Genomic DNA, 14,078 nt, shown 5'->3' with positions numbered 1-14,078 from the left:
TGTATACTGTGGAGCAGTACTCAGCCATAAAAAATAAAAAATGGAAATCTAGTATCTCATGTAACAACCTGGATGGAAGTGGAGGCCATTCTTCTTAGTGAAAGTGTGGTACAAATGGAAAAACAAACACCATGTGTACTCAATACTAAATTAGAACTAATCAACAACACTTATGTGCACATATGGAAGTAAAATCTAAGGGAAATCAAGTAGTGGGAGGGGGAAGGAGGGGATGGGTACATTCACACCTAATGAGTACAATGCGCACTAACTGGTTGAAGGGCACACTTATAACTTTGACTCAAATCATACAAAAGCAAATTATGTCACCAAAACATATGTACCCCATAAAATTCTGAAATTAAAAAAAGAAAAGAAAAGTGGGCTTTGGAACCTGTAGAGCCTATTAGATTACTCAGTTAATAATACAAACAACTGTTATATACTTAGGAACATAAAGGCATTTGGTGAAGAGGACAGAATGGAAGCAAAAGAGAGAGAGACAGAGGGTCAGGGAGGAGAGAGACACAGCGCACGCGCTGCGCGGCTGGTGGCTGCACCGCTGGCGGGCCTGGTTTTCCAATCTGGCACTCAGCTCCACGAGTCTGTTTATTCAGCTCCAGTATCAGACGTTCCCTTTTCCTGCCCGAAGAAGTCCCCTTTGAAGAACTGCTCTGCTGGGGAGTAGTTTCCCCTTGGATGGGCTAGTCCTGTTTGCAGTCCTAAAAGGAAAAGAACTGGAAATGCCACAAGAATGTTCTTTAAAGCGAGATTCCAGCGCCACGTGAGGGGAGGATGAAATAGCTGTAAAAGATGTATTTCCTGGTTGAGGTGTTTTTTTCCCCTCTCAAGTGAATTTAGCGCTGAACAAAGGTGTCACATGAATGCGGTCGGGGTCAGATGTTCTTGGGTACCTCCAGATCTGTGTGGGCAGGTTGGGGCTGGGGGCGGGAGAGTACCCGGCAGAGCAACGACATTGCAAGCTTCTGTAGGCCTGGGGAGAGACAGCACACCTGCTGGAGGCAGAGAATTCAATAGGCCCAGCAACCTAGTCTCGCAGGTCTTTATCTGCAAAGGAATCAGAGGTGGTGACATATCACAGGACCAGCCTCTACTTTCAAAGCAAAGCAGCTGATGGAAAGGTATCTAGTGAATTGGGGGACAATGTTTAGAATCAAATTGGATAATTCAAAGGTTGAAAATTGGACTTTGGGGTTTAATATTAATTAATTGTATTTCAGGGGCACTTTTGTACTTTTTCAAAGGAGTTTTTCATCTACCCTTCATGTGAACCCTGTGAAGTAGCTGGGGTAGATGTCAGTCTCCGGAATTTTCCTCTTTGGAAACGGATGTGGCCAAAGAGAGGGAGATGGTTTCCTAGCTTGCTACTGGCAGGGGCAGAACGCCAACCCAGGCCTCTTGACTCTTGGACCAGGTCTCTTTTCTCTGTGTTCTTGGGACCCATACAAAGGGACAGTGGGAGTTTCAGAAAAAAAAGGAAGGGGACATTCTCTATCTCCTCCCAGGCACATAGAAAGTTCCTGTGACTTTGAAGCCACTGCTTTGCTGTGCCCAAATGCTCTCCCGGGGACTGGCCTTAGGGAGGAGATTCAAAGTGGAACCTTCAGAGGGTGAGTCTCATATTCTAGTCACTGCAGCTGCCCATGCCTGGGGTGGGTTTGTTCAGTCTTTACCGGTAGCACATAAAACAGGAGTTCTCCAGAATGAAAAGGGTTCTTTGTTCAATATTGGAGATGAACCTTTTGAGTGAGAGATGATGTCCCTTCACAGTCAGGCAAGAGATGTCCCTTCATGGTCAGGCCTGGTTTTCCAGGAGAGATGATGGGATGCAGACTCCCTCCCTGATTCCTGGCCGAGAGTTCTCTGCCTCACATTGACTCTTGGGGCCTAGGAGAAAGGTTCATGCCTAAGAGGGTACCGACAATGTTACTTTATCCAGGAGTAAGAGAGAACCAGAATTTCCTTCCAGGGAATATGGAGCCTCTTCTAGTTTCTGGTTCAAGGGGGAAACTAGAAGTGATGTCACTTATGGGCTGCTTTTTCTGCTTTGACACACAGAGCCTCATATTTTATCTATTTCTGGAAGCTTGTGTTCCCTCTATGCATAGAGCTGAAGTTGCTTGACATTTGAGCAGTATCTTGTAATTATTTGTATCCTCTAAGGCTTCCTAGTACTTAAAATATCTGATGAATGAATGGGAATCCGTTCTCAGCCAATCCCTTATCCCAGTGTCTCGCAGCTTTTAGCTCAAATCAGAATCACCTGGGAAACAGACAGGTGTTCTTCGAAATAAGACCTGAGATGAATCTTGCATGCACCAAAGTTTGAGCATGACTGCTTTATCCTTTCTCCCCTCAGCTTTGAAAACTCGTCGTCATCACTTTGAACAGTGCTGCATAAGCATAAACACAATCTCAGATCTAGGTCATGATTTATGATTTGTCAAGTTTATTTCACATGTTTGTCTAATTTAATCCTGATTTAATAAGAGGCCTATGATGTGGGTTCTTTCTCTGACCATTGTACAGAGTAGGGATGGAGGAGTGACATTCTTTGGATCATATAGCCAGCTTGTGGCAGAGCCTGTATCTAGCCCATGTTTTCTGAGTCCAGGTATGCTGTTTTCTTCCCCCACAACACCTGTGGCTCCATACCTTTGTCAGGTGTAGCTGTTCTTTGTGCCGTAGGTGTTATTTCCGCTCATGCCTACTGTCCGCATAGCTGGGGGCAGTCACCATGATGCATATGTGAAGCCAGCGGAAGCTAACAGTCTGTGTTCCTAATGAAGTCGGGTAAGTGGCTAAGACTATAAGGAAGTGTCCTTTCATGCAAATATTAGAATACAGCATTTTTGTTCATTATCAAATTGGAAAAGCATACCTGGGAACTGGTGAGAGGTGAGGGTCCTTTCAGAGAAGGACCGTCTGTGTGTCTGGTGATGTGTGATGTGAACTGTGTTCTCCTGACTTTTCTTCCCATCTCATTTTACTGGGAATAATGAAGAAGGAATGAGAAACAAGCTGAGACCCTTGAACTTGCTTTGCGACCCGGAGTCCCAGTGATGGCCAGACTAGCTCTGATGTGGGCTGTTTTAGATGTCTGTGAGGTTCGCAGCTAAAGCCAAACAAGGCTCCTGAGGAAGTGGTGTAGACACGTGGAAAGCTGTGAAGGTGAGTAGTTTGCATCTCACTCAATTCAAAAGATCAGAATGCTCCAAAATTCACTTGATGCTCACGGGAGCATGTAGCCACACTTGCAGCAGCAATTTAGTGGTTGCCAGAGTATTCTGCACAGAACTTTCTGGATGGCTGTTTATTCTCTGATTAATTGCAAAGTACAGACAGCCGTCAGAAACTGAGACTTGTCAGCTGAAAGAGAAGGTGGGCCTGAAACTTCTGCTGGTACCCAATTCTCTTCCACTTAGCTGGGAAAGGACCTCTTCTTTAATCACGGAGTAATAGATGATTGATATGGCTGTACCCTGATTAGAGAAGGTTTCATTTTACTTGTGCATAGTACATGGAATTAGTTAAGGGTTGCACAGGAAAAGAAGTGATGGACTATTGTTCACATTAAATTATAATGACAGCCTTCCTAACCACTGTGTATTTATTATGTAAGAAAAGAAAATGTCTGGTAAAATTCTGTATAGGTTAATAACACCTTCATAATATACTCCTTCTTTTCTATTGACTTGAATAGCCCTCCTACTGACTTTTAATGGATTATTAGAGTTAATTACATCAATTGCAATATAATTGATTCTTAAATACTATGTAGAAACCTCATACAATTATGGAAAAACAAAAGTTATCTAGACATCTCAAATCAAAAAAGATTTGGAATTCCTGCACATTTAATTTCTGATAATCACTAGTCAGTTTGGACATTAAGATTGCATGGTGTCTTGTTTTCTCTTTGCTAGGTTTTGACAGAATTGATAGTTTTACAACATTTAACTCAATACGCATGGAAATATAAGATTAGAGCTGTGAGTGCAATTTTTTTTTTTTCTAAAAAAAGATCACTTCATGGCTTAAAAGCTGAAATGTGTTACCTGCCTAACATTGACAGAAACAAATTCAAGGGAAAATCAAAAGTGGATTTGATGTTGGGTTTTAGAAATCTCTTTTCCACAGGTGTAAAGAATCCTGTAGGTCTTAGGGTTTATTACCTGAGGGCTTTAAAATATGACAAGGGGATGAATTGCCTAAAGGGGCAAAAAAAATCCCTCACATTTTATTACCTAGATGTGGGCTACGTGTTCTAATGTCAAAACCACTGGTTGAAAAGTGGACCATCATTAATATCCGGTATTTGATGTCATACAGATCAAAAGAAATCCCTGTAATATAGTTGTTTGAATGCAACTTTTTTTTTCATTTTTTTTTACTGATTTTGGGAATTGAATTTGTGGGTATTGACAGTTATAAATGGGAGTTTTACTTGATGCAGTAGACAGGTCGCTGGAATGGTAACAAGCAGACTTGATGTTTTCTGTTACTATTTAGCTCTATGACTTTACCTGTCTAAGCCTTAGTGATCTCTTCTGTAAAATGAGAGAGAAAGCCTCCAAGTTCTCTATCTTGAATTTCTTGCCTTTGAACTCGTAGCGCTCTTATTGTCTACAGTAACTTATTTGATTCTTAATATAAGCTTCCTTGTATCAAGATGCATATATCAATATACCTTATATATGTGTGCCTTATGTATATATATATCATATATTGTTAGCTAGGTTATAAGTTTCCAAGGACAAAGACCATGCTGTAGACATCTCTGTATCCTCATAACGTATGCTCTAGTTTCCTAACACAGAATATGCTATTGTTTTGTTGATCAAGCAGCCAATCAAAAAGAAGTGTTTCAATTTTTATCCCCTGGAATGCTTGATATGACATAACAAGAATAATGACAACACATTTATTATAATAGCTCAATTTTTAAAAGCATTGCAAAATATACTCTTTTACCCTATGAAACATGAATTGAGCTTTAAATCAAGTGAAATCAAGATGTAACATTTCACTTAGTTTTTCTGTAAATTGAAATGCAATACGTACTACCTATTCAAACTGAAATGCAAATGCATGCTACCTATTCAAACTGGGATTTTTAATGGAACTTGAGCAGCTTATTCTAAAGTTCATTTGGAAGGAAAACACATGACAATCGTTATGAAAAACAAATGAAAAAAATTTAAAATGAGTAGAGACTTGTCCTAATAGTTGTCAAAACAAATTATACATATTATGCAATTTAATATGCAAGTATAGAAATAGGGAAATCAACTAACCAAAAAGATTAGAGTCCAGACGCAGACATAAGAATATAGAGGAATTTAACAGATAATATGGAGGCATTTCAAATGAGTGGCTAAGCAGTAAATAGTATTGGGACAACTGGCTCTCCATCTGGACTCGTACTATACACAAAAGTAAATTCCAGATGGAATAAAGCCCTAAACATAAAAATCAAATCTATATCAGTATAAAAACTAAATATAAATGATTTTTAAAAAAATAATCTTGGGTTAGAAGGTCTTTGTAAACAAGGTGAGAAACCCAGAAGCCACTAAGGAAAATCTGACAGATTTGACTTCATTAAAAAAGTCATAAAAAAAAGTCAAAGGACAAATGACAGATTGGGACAAAATATTTGAATTATACATTACAGAAAAAAGGGTTTACTATCCATTATTGAAGGAGTGCTACAAGTTAATGAGAAAAATATAACTCACCCACCTTGAAAAATGGACAAAAGATATAAAATAAGCAACTCTCAGAAGAAATGCAAATGTCTAGCAAACATATGAAAAACATGTTCAACATCATTAGTGGTAAAAGAAATGTAAAATGAAAGAACCCATGCATTGCTGTTTTCTACCTATCAGATTGGAAAAAAATTAAGGGTGTTTATCGGATATAGTTAAAATGAATGAATATACTGTATAGACTGTCAAGGACAGATGTCAGTAATATGTTGTAAGGTGAAAAATGCAAGTTGCAGAACATTGTACATTACAGTACATCATTTTTGTAATACTTTTTAAAAAGCACGTGCATATAAACTATATTTTAACAATTATTCATGCATTACAAATATACCATATTATAGTAGTTATCGCTTGGGATGGAGTTAAGATAAGTATAAATATACACCTCTATTCTTTGGATTACTTTTCAACTAGAAAACATTCCTTTATGGTGCTTATTTAACACTCATCAAGCTTTATAACTGAGCTTTAGCAGGTAGTTATTAATACAAGTCACTAGAGGATTTAATTGAATGAAATATATATTAATAAATATAATGCAGTATTTTATGGAATCTCAGCCAGTTATGATTAAATTCTTCAAATTAATCTTGTTGAATTGGGTGAGGTAAATAGGGTTCTGGCCCTAAACCGTGGCGTTGGTCATATCTTATCAGCAACCTTCAGTCTTAGGTTCCCAAGGTTTGTGCAAGGGTCGTGGTAGATCTGCCTCCTCTGTCAGATGTCATATTCCACATGACATCCAATGGCACTTCCCCCCCTACCCCGTGAGCACTCTCAGTGTTAAATAAATCACAACATCCTGGAACCCAGGCCATCAGCAGGGTTAAACAAGTCAATGTAAATAAAGTCTTGTGATTAGTTTGAACTTGCTTCCAAGTTGTTTGTTAGCAAGGAGTTAACAAGTTCAGACCTTTGGTCATATGGGTCTTTAAGGAAAAAAATTTTTTCCCCATTCCAATGACTTCCTGTTCATGGGAAAATGAGAGGAAATGAACCTCAAACAGGAGGATGGACCCACCCTTTTCCAGTCGTGTGGCTAATTTGTCAGGTGTAATATTGGCACCTGGTGGCTTGTGTTGGCTTCCTGCCCAACCACCCTGGGGAAGTATCCAAATACTTGTAATAGGCGGTAGACGACTTCAAAGCCATTTGTAAGAGAAAAGGATGTTGTCATTAAAGAACTTAATGGTGAATACTCCCAATCATTTAGTGATGTCAAGGTAAAAGGAAAATTTTAAAAACACATTACAGTTTTTTTCTGATGTATCATATGACCTGTTAAAACAAAGCAATGTAATTGATTTAGTAATAATACATATTCAAATAGATATCTGTGTTTGTATATAGATTGAACGTTTGGTTTTGTTTTTGCAAAATTAGCAAAGGTATCGATTATTTATAAGAAGATTATGAATGTTATTTCTTTAAGGATACAATTCTTCTTGCTCAAATTCACCTTTAAATAAGCACTCTCTTTGTGTCTATTAATGGAACTGTTTCCTTTGAATCAAAAGGGATAACAACAATAATATTGAGTGGACCTGATAAATGAACAGGGATGGTATGGGTTTTCAGAATCCATTAGGAATTTTGGATTGGCACAGCTGGTTCAGTTCTGTACCTCTCTATTTTGAGCTAGAAATAATCATTGCCTTTTGAACAATCATATAGTTAATAGTCCAGCAATTCAAGGTAAATCTGTCCATAAATGACGGTTAACCAAACTATAATCAGTGGTCATTAAACCCTAATGAATTCTATATAACAATGGAACTTCTTTTAGTTTTTATAATTAATAAGAGCTATATCGCCTTGTTGTGTCTAAAACTCTCATGGCAGAGTCAACATTCATGGAAATTCATGAAAAACAAGAATGTCTCCCTAAGGTATATATGTCCACAGTGTCGTCATCTGTAAACCTCAATCAGTTAATTGTTTCTATCAAATAATCGAGTATTTGTTTAATTTCTATTGACCTAATACAGTATTAGAAAATTTAATAAATTATTAATTGACAAATATTTGTTGAGCATTTGCTCTGTTGAAGGGTATATAATTGGGTCTGCTCTGGCAGATTGGATGACTTCCGTAAGGGAACAGCAAGGATGCACTGCATAGGGGTCCCTCAACCACAAGAGTTGATGTCAAATGGTTCAAGTTTTCAGGGACCTTACAATTTTTTACAATCTGCCTGGCTGGCAAGCTTGAAACACATAAATAATTAGAAATAATACAGTGTGTAATATAAGCTGTAAAATGGGACAAGGGTTGAGAAAATATGAGATCAGTGTTGATCAAAAAAATCTTGGAGAAAGAGGTTAGTTAACTGAATCTTAAGAATGAATAGTATTTAGACAACCAAAAAGGGAAATGGTGGATATTGTAAGTGGATAGGAACTGGGAATGAGTACAGAGTGAGGTAGGGTCTTTGGGGAGGTCCAGATGACTACAGCATTGGTTTCAGGTGCCTATGTGGTGGGAATAAGGTAGGTAGGTTGGGTGGCAATAATATGAAAGGTCTTACAAGCCTGGTAGGGAACTTTAGGTTCTTGAAGGGTGGGGGTAGGGTAATGTGATTTAAAAAACAATTTAGAAAGATTTTCTGGTAGTGATGACTACAACAGGGAGAGGCTATTAGAGGGGAGATTTGTCAGGAAGCTCTTGTGGGGGAAAGAGTTAAAACAAAACCATAGGTGGTGAGGGTAGAAATGTAGAAAGAGAAATGGATTAACGAGACATTTGGAAGGAAGGATGGGACTAGATGGCATTGGATAGACGGATTGGAGAAGGAAAAATAAGTCAAAGATAACTCCAAAATTTCTATCCTAGAAGGCTGGATGGTTAGTAACACCACTGATTTCTTGATGAAGGAAAATGATGAGGTCTGGTTTTAGACAGATTAAATCTGGGATCAGCTGGGATGTCTGGTGGAACTATCTTATTGGCAACTAAAAACATGAGACTAGACAGTAGCCAAGGGGCCAGAAAAAGACATGAAGAATTGATGATAAACCAAGTATGGGACTCACTGCCCATAAATCCAAATTCCATAGCTGGATTTTCAAGGCTACTGTCACCTAGTCTCATACCACCCATTCAAACCTATCTTCAGCTACCCTCCTCCCGGTTCAGCCAGTTAGAAAATTATGCTTTTTCCCCGTTTGTGATTGAATCCCTGCTGTTTTCCTTGCCTGGATATTAATAACAGATATTAATAACAACAGCTCCCTAGCTCTCTAGTTATTACTATCTCTCCAAGCTTTAGGACCACCAGCTCAGGTCCCTCCCACATCATGAAAATGTTTTTCAAAAACTCTAGTCCATACTCTCCTTTCTCTCTTTTGAACTCCTGTAGCATTTAGAGGTTGCACTATTTGTGTAAGCATTCAATCATATACAAGTTTATGTTTTTTAATCAGGTCAAACATAAATGCCTACCGTGTCTTGTCAGTAAAACTACAAATACCTTGAGGGTGAGGGTCGATGTTCCTTTTGCATCACTTAGGAATTATATTTGATTGCTGAGACCGAGACTCCTAAACAGTGGCTTAAAAAAAAAATGAAAAGTTTTATTTTTCTCATATTGTGAGGACTATGGAGACAGCTGATTTGGCAAATCTTGGTAAGAGCAGTGACCTGGCCTCTCTCTGCCTTTTCCCTTAGCCCTCCTTGGTGTGGATTTCTCACTTCGGCATCACAAGCACACTGATCCTCCATGCGTCCAACATCCATGCTCCAGGCACAGGGAAGTGGGAAGGCAGTGAGCAAACTGGGCTTGCAGACCCACCCAGCCCTGCTTTCAGCGTGCTTCCCTGAAAGCTCCATCCCACAACCTCTGCTTGCATTTTGTGGGTGGGCAGTTAGATAGAGAGCCCGTCCTATCTGCAAGTAATGCTGCAAACGTTGTTTTTCAGTTGGACATGTAGCTATCCCTGACAAAAATCCGCATTATTTTAGCAAAGAGAAGGGCTATTGGTAACTAGTAGGCAACCAGTTGCATGTGTTCTGTCTGTCTGTCTTTATGTATATATACTCATACGTGCATGTATACATATACTTCTTTGTTCAGATACCTACATATATAGAATATATGGTATGAATATATGTGTATCATATATGTACAAGTTAAGCACAAGTGGTTATATTTTTACATAAACAATTATTATTTATGCAAAATTAAACCAAGTTTTATTTTTTGATTATCATAGTGGCTTTGATTAGTTTTCTAGTGTCTATCATCAGTATCACTGTTGAGAGGAATCTCTGAAAACAGTCATACCCTTACATTTCTTAGAAGTTAAAGGTACTGAATTAATGATCTGAAGTTTAATTTCTGCATTTTAAGTTTCTCATTTTGCTCCCTTCTCCACCCCATGACTTAACCAGTGATCCTCAAGCTGTATTTGTAACACATTTTTGAATCTTGAAATTATTATCAGTGCATAGGAAGAGATGAAAAGACTCCAGTGTACAACCAGAGAAAAGGTGTCGGAGTATTGTGTGATAACTCCACACACCACGGCCCTTCTAACAGAGCCTCACAGAGCCTGTAGAAGCACCCCCAAATATTGGGTCTTTCACTTTGTCACTGTACTCTCTTATGTACTCTGAGGAAGTGACTTGATCAGTTTAAGAGCAGTACTGTGATTAGGACTCAGGGCACTTTACTCCAGGCTCAGAGTTCTTTCTGCTACATTATTCATAACAACAGCAACAACAATAACAGTAATTTACATTTGTGTAGAACTGTACAGAGCGCCTCACCAGTCATGCACTACAGAGTAGATATCATTTATATCGTGGATCCCTCTAGATCAGGAAGCACTATACAAACTCATGGCAGCTGGCGGAAGGGCAGCAAGTAGGATGTTCTCTAACACTCATTGGCTATTGGAGGACCTTTCCCCTATGGATTGCACATACCCAACTGGTAGCCGTTACCAGGCCAACAGATCAGAATGCCGCAACCTGAATTCCTTGGATTAATCTGTTGGGATAAGGACATTTCCTGGCCACTCTTCCTATTCTTTAATCTTAGCCAATGTAATTATGTCTTGGTAGTGAAACAACCCAATCCGTAAGAGAAAGAAAAATTTACTGTATACTCTTGCAACACATCATTGCCTTCAGTGTGGCATTTGAGCTTCTAATTTTCCAAGACAATGTTACCGCTTAGGGTTTAGGGACATCTTAATCTGCTGACGGAGGGAGTGTGTGGCAGGCATTTTCACACCAGGACCATATGTGATATAATTACCTAAGCATGGCAAAGTAGGTAGGTGGAATGCCTCTTGCGTACCTACTAAGGGGATGACAATGCTTCGGATCATAAGAATGGTGGCAAGATGGATGGCAATGAAACAGTAAAAGGCAATCAACATTAATTGGAACTTCCTTGTTTGTTTTCTTTTGAAACCTTAAAGTTATCCAAATGGAGTGTTAATTTTTTTAAAAAAATAAATGTTTTCTTGGGAGAAGACAATATTTTGAAATGTTTTTAATTTACGAGAGCCCGTTTCCTTCAATCTCCCATTGCTGCATCAGATTGAACAAATGTTAGTTGCAACTAATTAATTAAGTTTGCAGAAAGTAGCAGCAGGGGACTGGAAACTTGAAGTGGAAGTGAGCCTTTTTGACTGTAAACATGTTGCCTGCCTGAGAGACTATATCTGGATTGAGCCGTTGCAGAGTTATCCAAAGAAATGCAGTGTCTCTGGGAAAATCAGGCTTGGCAGGGAGAAACAATAACAATGTCTCTTTGCTGGCAAATTGATTCGTGTATTTCCTGGGTTCATCTCATGTGTTTTGCTTGGTTTTGGCCACACGTTATTAATTCTGCTATCCTCTGTGTGTACGAAGGTGATGCCACAGACTTCCTCTCAGAAGAAAAGGAACTGATATCTGTTGAGTACTTTTTCTGCACCAGGATCTTTATATGTGCCATTTCTTTCTGTGGGCAGATATAATTCCCTAATTTTACAGATAAGGTAACTAAAACTCAGAGGATTTAGGAACTCACTCAGGATCAGTTTATAGGTGGCAGAATTGGGATTTGAACCCACACTGGTCTGATGCGGGAGCTTTGTGAGCTACACTAGGAGATTTTCCCACGGTGCAGGGGAGGAAAGGGCTGTAGGGAGTCCTGGCAGCCTATTGCCTCGTTTTCCTTGCGGCTAGGGGAGGAAGGGTAGTCCAGGGAAAGGCCTAGGGCCATGGAATATGGAAAGGCGATACTCAGATTTGAGGGTGAGCAGCAGATTAAACTTGGAGAAACACTAAGTTAGAGAGATTCCTGAACAAGAGTCCCTGAACAAGGGCCCCTGTAGCCTTCCAACTATGCTAGGCTAGTCATTCTCCTTCTTCTTGAGTTCTCTCAGGAACTTGAACCCAGACATAATACCAAAAATGATGAGGGGATTAATGGAAGAACCTGAGGCTGAAAGGTCATGACACAGAGGGGCCAGGACAGCCGTAAATGAACTCGGAGAGAGACGAGGCTGTGAGTAGAACCACTGGGACCAAGCAGAGGAAGCTTTTTCCTGAGAGAGGAGGCACAGACAGAAGCAAGGACACGGCAAGTTGAGATGGGGTCAAACTCCAGTTCTTAGAACTGTTGCAGTCACCAAGGCCTTTGTGTTCTGGTCGTGATGCAAGGCATGTTGATCTTACCTTGACAAGCCTACGCCTTCCATTTCATCATTTTTCTCTTTGCACTGCCAACACCAGACATGAGTACTATATGAATTAGAGTCTTGTGGGAGAAATTCATCAAAAATGTGGTAGACCAATTCACAATTCACACCGAATAGGCCAATAGAGACTAAAAAATTCTGGATTATCAGAGGAGAATCACACACAATTCTTTTAGAGATTAGATAAGGCTTAAGTACAGATCATCAGTCTTTTATTGAGTTTGTAATGGATATTACCGGTAAGAATAGTCAAAATAAAAGAAAAATGATAATATCTAAGACTGTGCTTGATAAAACGTACAGTCTAAATGTAGAGTCTAAAACTGACTGAAGAACGTCATCTTTTGGGCAAAGCTGAATCAGAACCTCTGGGTGAGGCCTGGGCATGGGTATTTTTTTTTAAGCTTCCCAGGTGACCCTAATATATAGCGAGGGCCGAGACCTACTGGGCTAGGGCAGAGTGGGGGAGGGGAAACTGTGGTGACAGGCAGGGTGTCATCGCTGGTGACTTCTGCCCTATTAAGACCCCTCAGATATCAGGGGTGTCTGCATGAAGCTGTCCCTTAATGCACCACTTGGAACTGTTTTGTGATCTGCCTTCCTTGGGGTTTTTGTCCCTGCCTGCTCCTGTTCTTGCTGCTTCGTCCCTGTCAAGCTGACACTGAGGCCTTGGAGTGTGTGACACCTGAGCCCGCCCCTGTTGTGAAGAAGGCCTAGTGCTGAAAAGTCCATGTGAGAACACACTTAGCTGGACTGAAGCAAACATAGCTAGAGCTGACTGCTCTGGAGCTGGAGGTGGAGGTCTGCAGAGCGTGCACTGAGGTCAATCTGTAAATTTGTAAAAAAAAAAAAAAAATCAGCTTCAGTCTGAACAAAAACCAAGCTCAGCGTCAGGGTCCCCGAATTGGGAAAACATGCCTGAAGCCCAGGCCCTCACTACTTGTTTTAGCTATAAAAGAGGATATTTTCTTTGTCATCGTTCCCACATATCTATGAAAATATTGAGGTTTCAGTCTTTTTTTTTTTTTTTTCAGTGAGTGCATTTGGGGGGAAATGGAAATTTGGCCTGTCTGGATCCAGCGTAGCGTTGGACCCAAGGACTGACCCTGGTCTTCCAACCACATAGGTGAGTCATTTGGGAGCTATAGAAATGACCATGTAATTTGCTGAGAATTTGACAGTCTGAGCAAAAGAGCCAATTTAGGAAGTTCTTATAAAGCCTCAGTAGTTATTTGTTAGTAGATCAACATTTTCAAATGCCAGTTTGGGAGAAATTCCCAAGCTCAATTCACCCCTGGGCCTTCAGGGATTAATTTGAGGGCAGCCATGTTTGCTTTCACAAATCACTAAATCGTCTCTGGGGAAGGGAAGATGCAATTATCGCACTTTGTGTGTGCTCGAGTCTTTTCACGGTCAGATCTACTAAGCGGCTCCACCCACAAGGGAATAGTGGTAACACCTGGAAGTGTGCCCTGTGTTTGTAAGTCCTGGAAGCTCTCTGCAGACGGTTCAAGGTCTCTGTAGCATCATCTTCTGACTCCATGTGACGTCATCTCTAGCACAACGCCACACTGTTTGGTGCTCC

At 40.0% G+C, this 14,078-nt stretch overlaps 1 long non-coding RNA gene across 7 annotated transcripts in view; it reads left to right on the top strand.

Moving 5' to 3' along the window:
- Positions 1–14,078, top strand: part of LOC123627085 — a 60,224-nt gene that overhangs the window by 29,639 nt on the left and 16,507 nt on the right. For 6 of the 7 annotated variants that reach the window (XR_006731123.1, XR_006731126.1, XR_006731124.1 and 3 more), the window contains exons 4-6: positions 1,527–1,631; positions 2,551–3,192; positions 13,528–13,619. This is a non-coding gene — a long non-coding RNA (uncharacterized LOC123627085). The remainder of the gene's footprint in view (positions 1–1,526; positions 1,632–2,550; positions 3,193–13,527; positions 13,620–14,078) is intronic. The other variant, XR_006731125.1, reaches the window with a different exon arrangement.

The sequence above is a fragment of the Lemur catta genome, chromosome 23 (assembly GCF_020740605.2).
Source record: "Lemur catta isolate mLemCat1 chromosome 23, mLemCat1.pri, whole genome shotgun sequence".
Lineage (NCBI taxonomy): Eukaryota > Metazoa > Chordata > Mammalia > Primates > Lemuridae > Lemur > Lemur catta.
The sequence above is the reverse complement of the archived record's forward strand: the minus strand, read 5'-3'. Positions and strand labels throughout refer to the sequence as shown.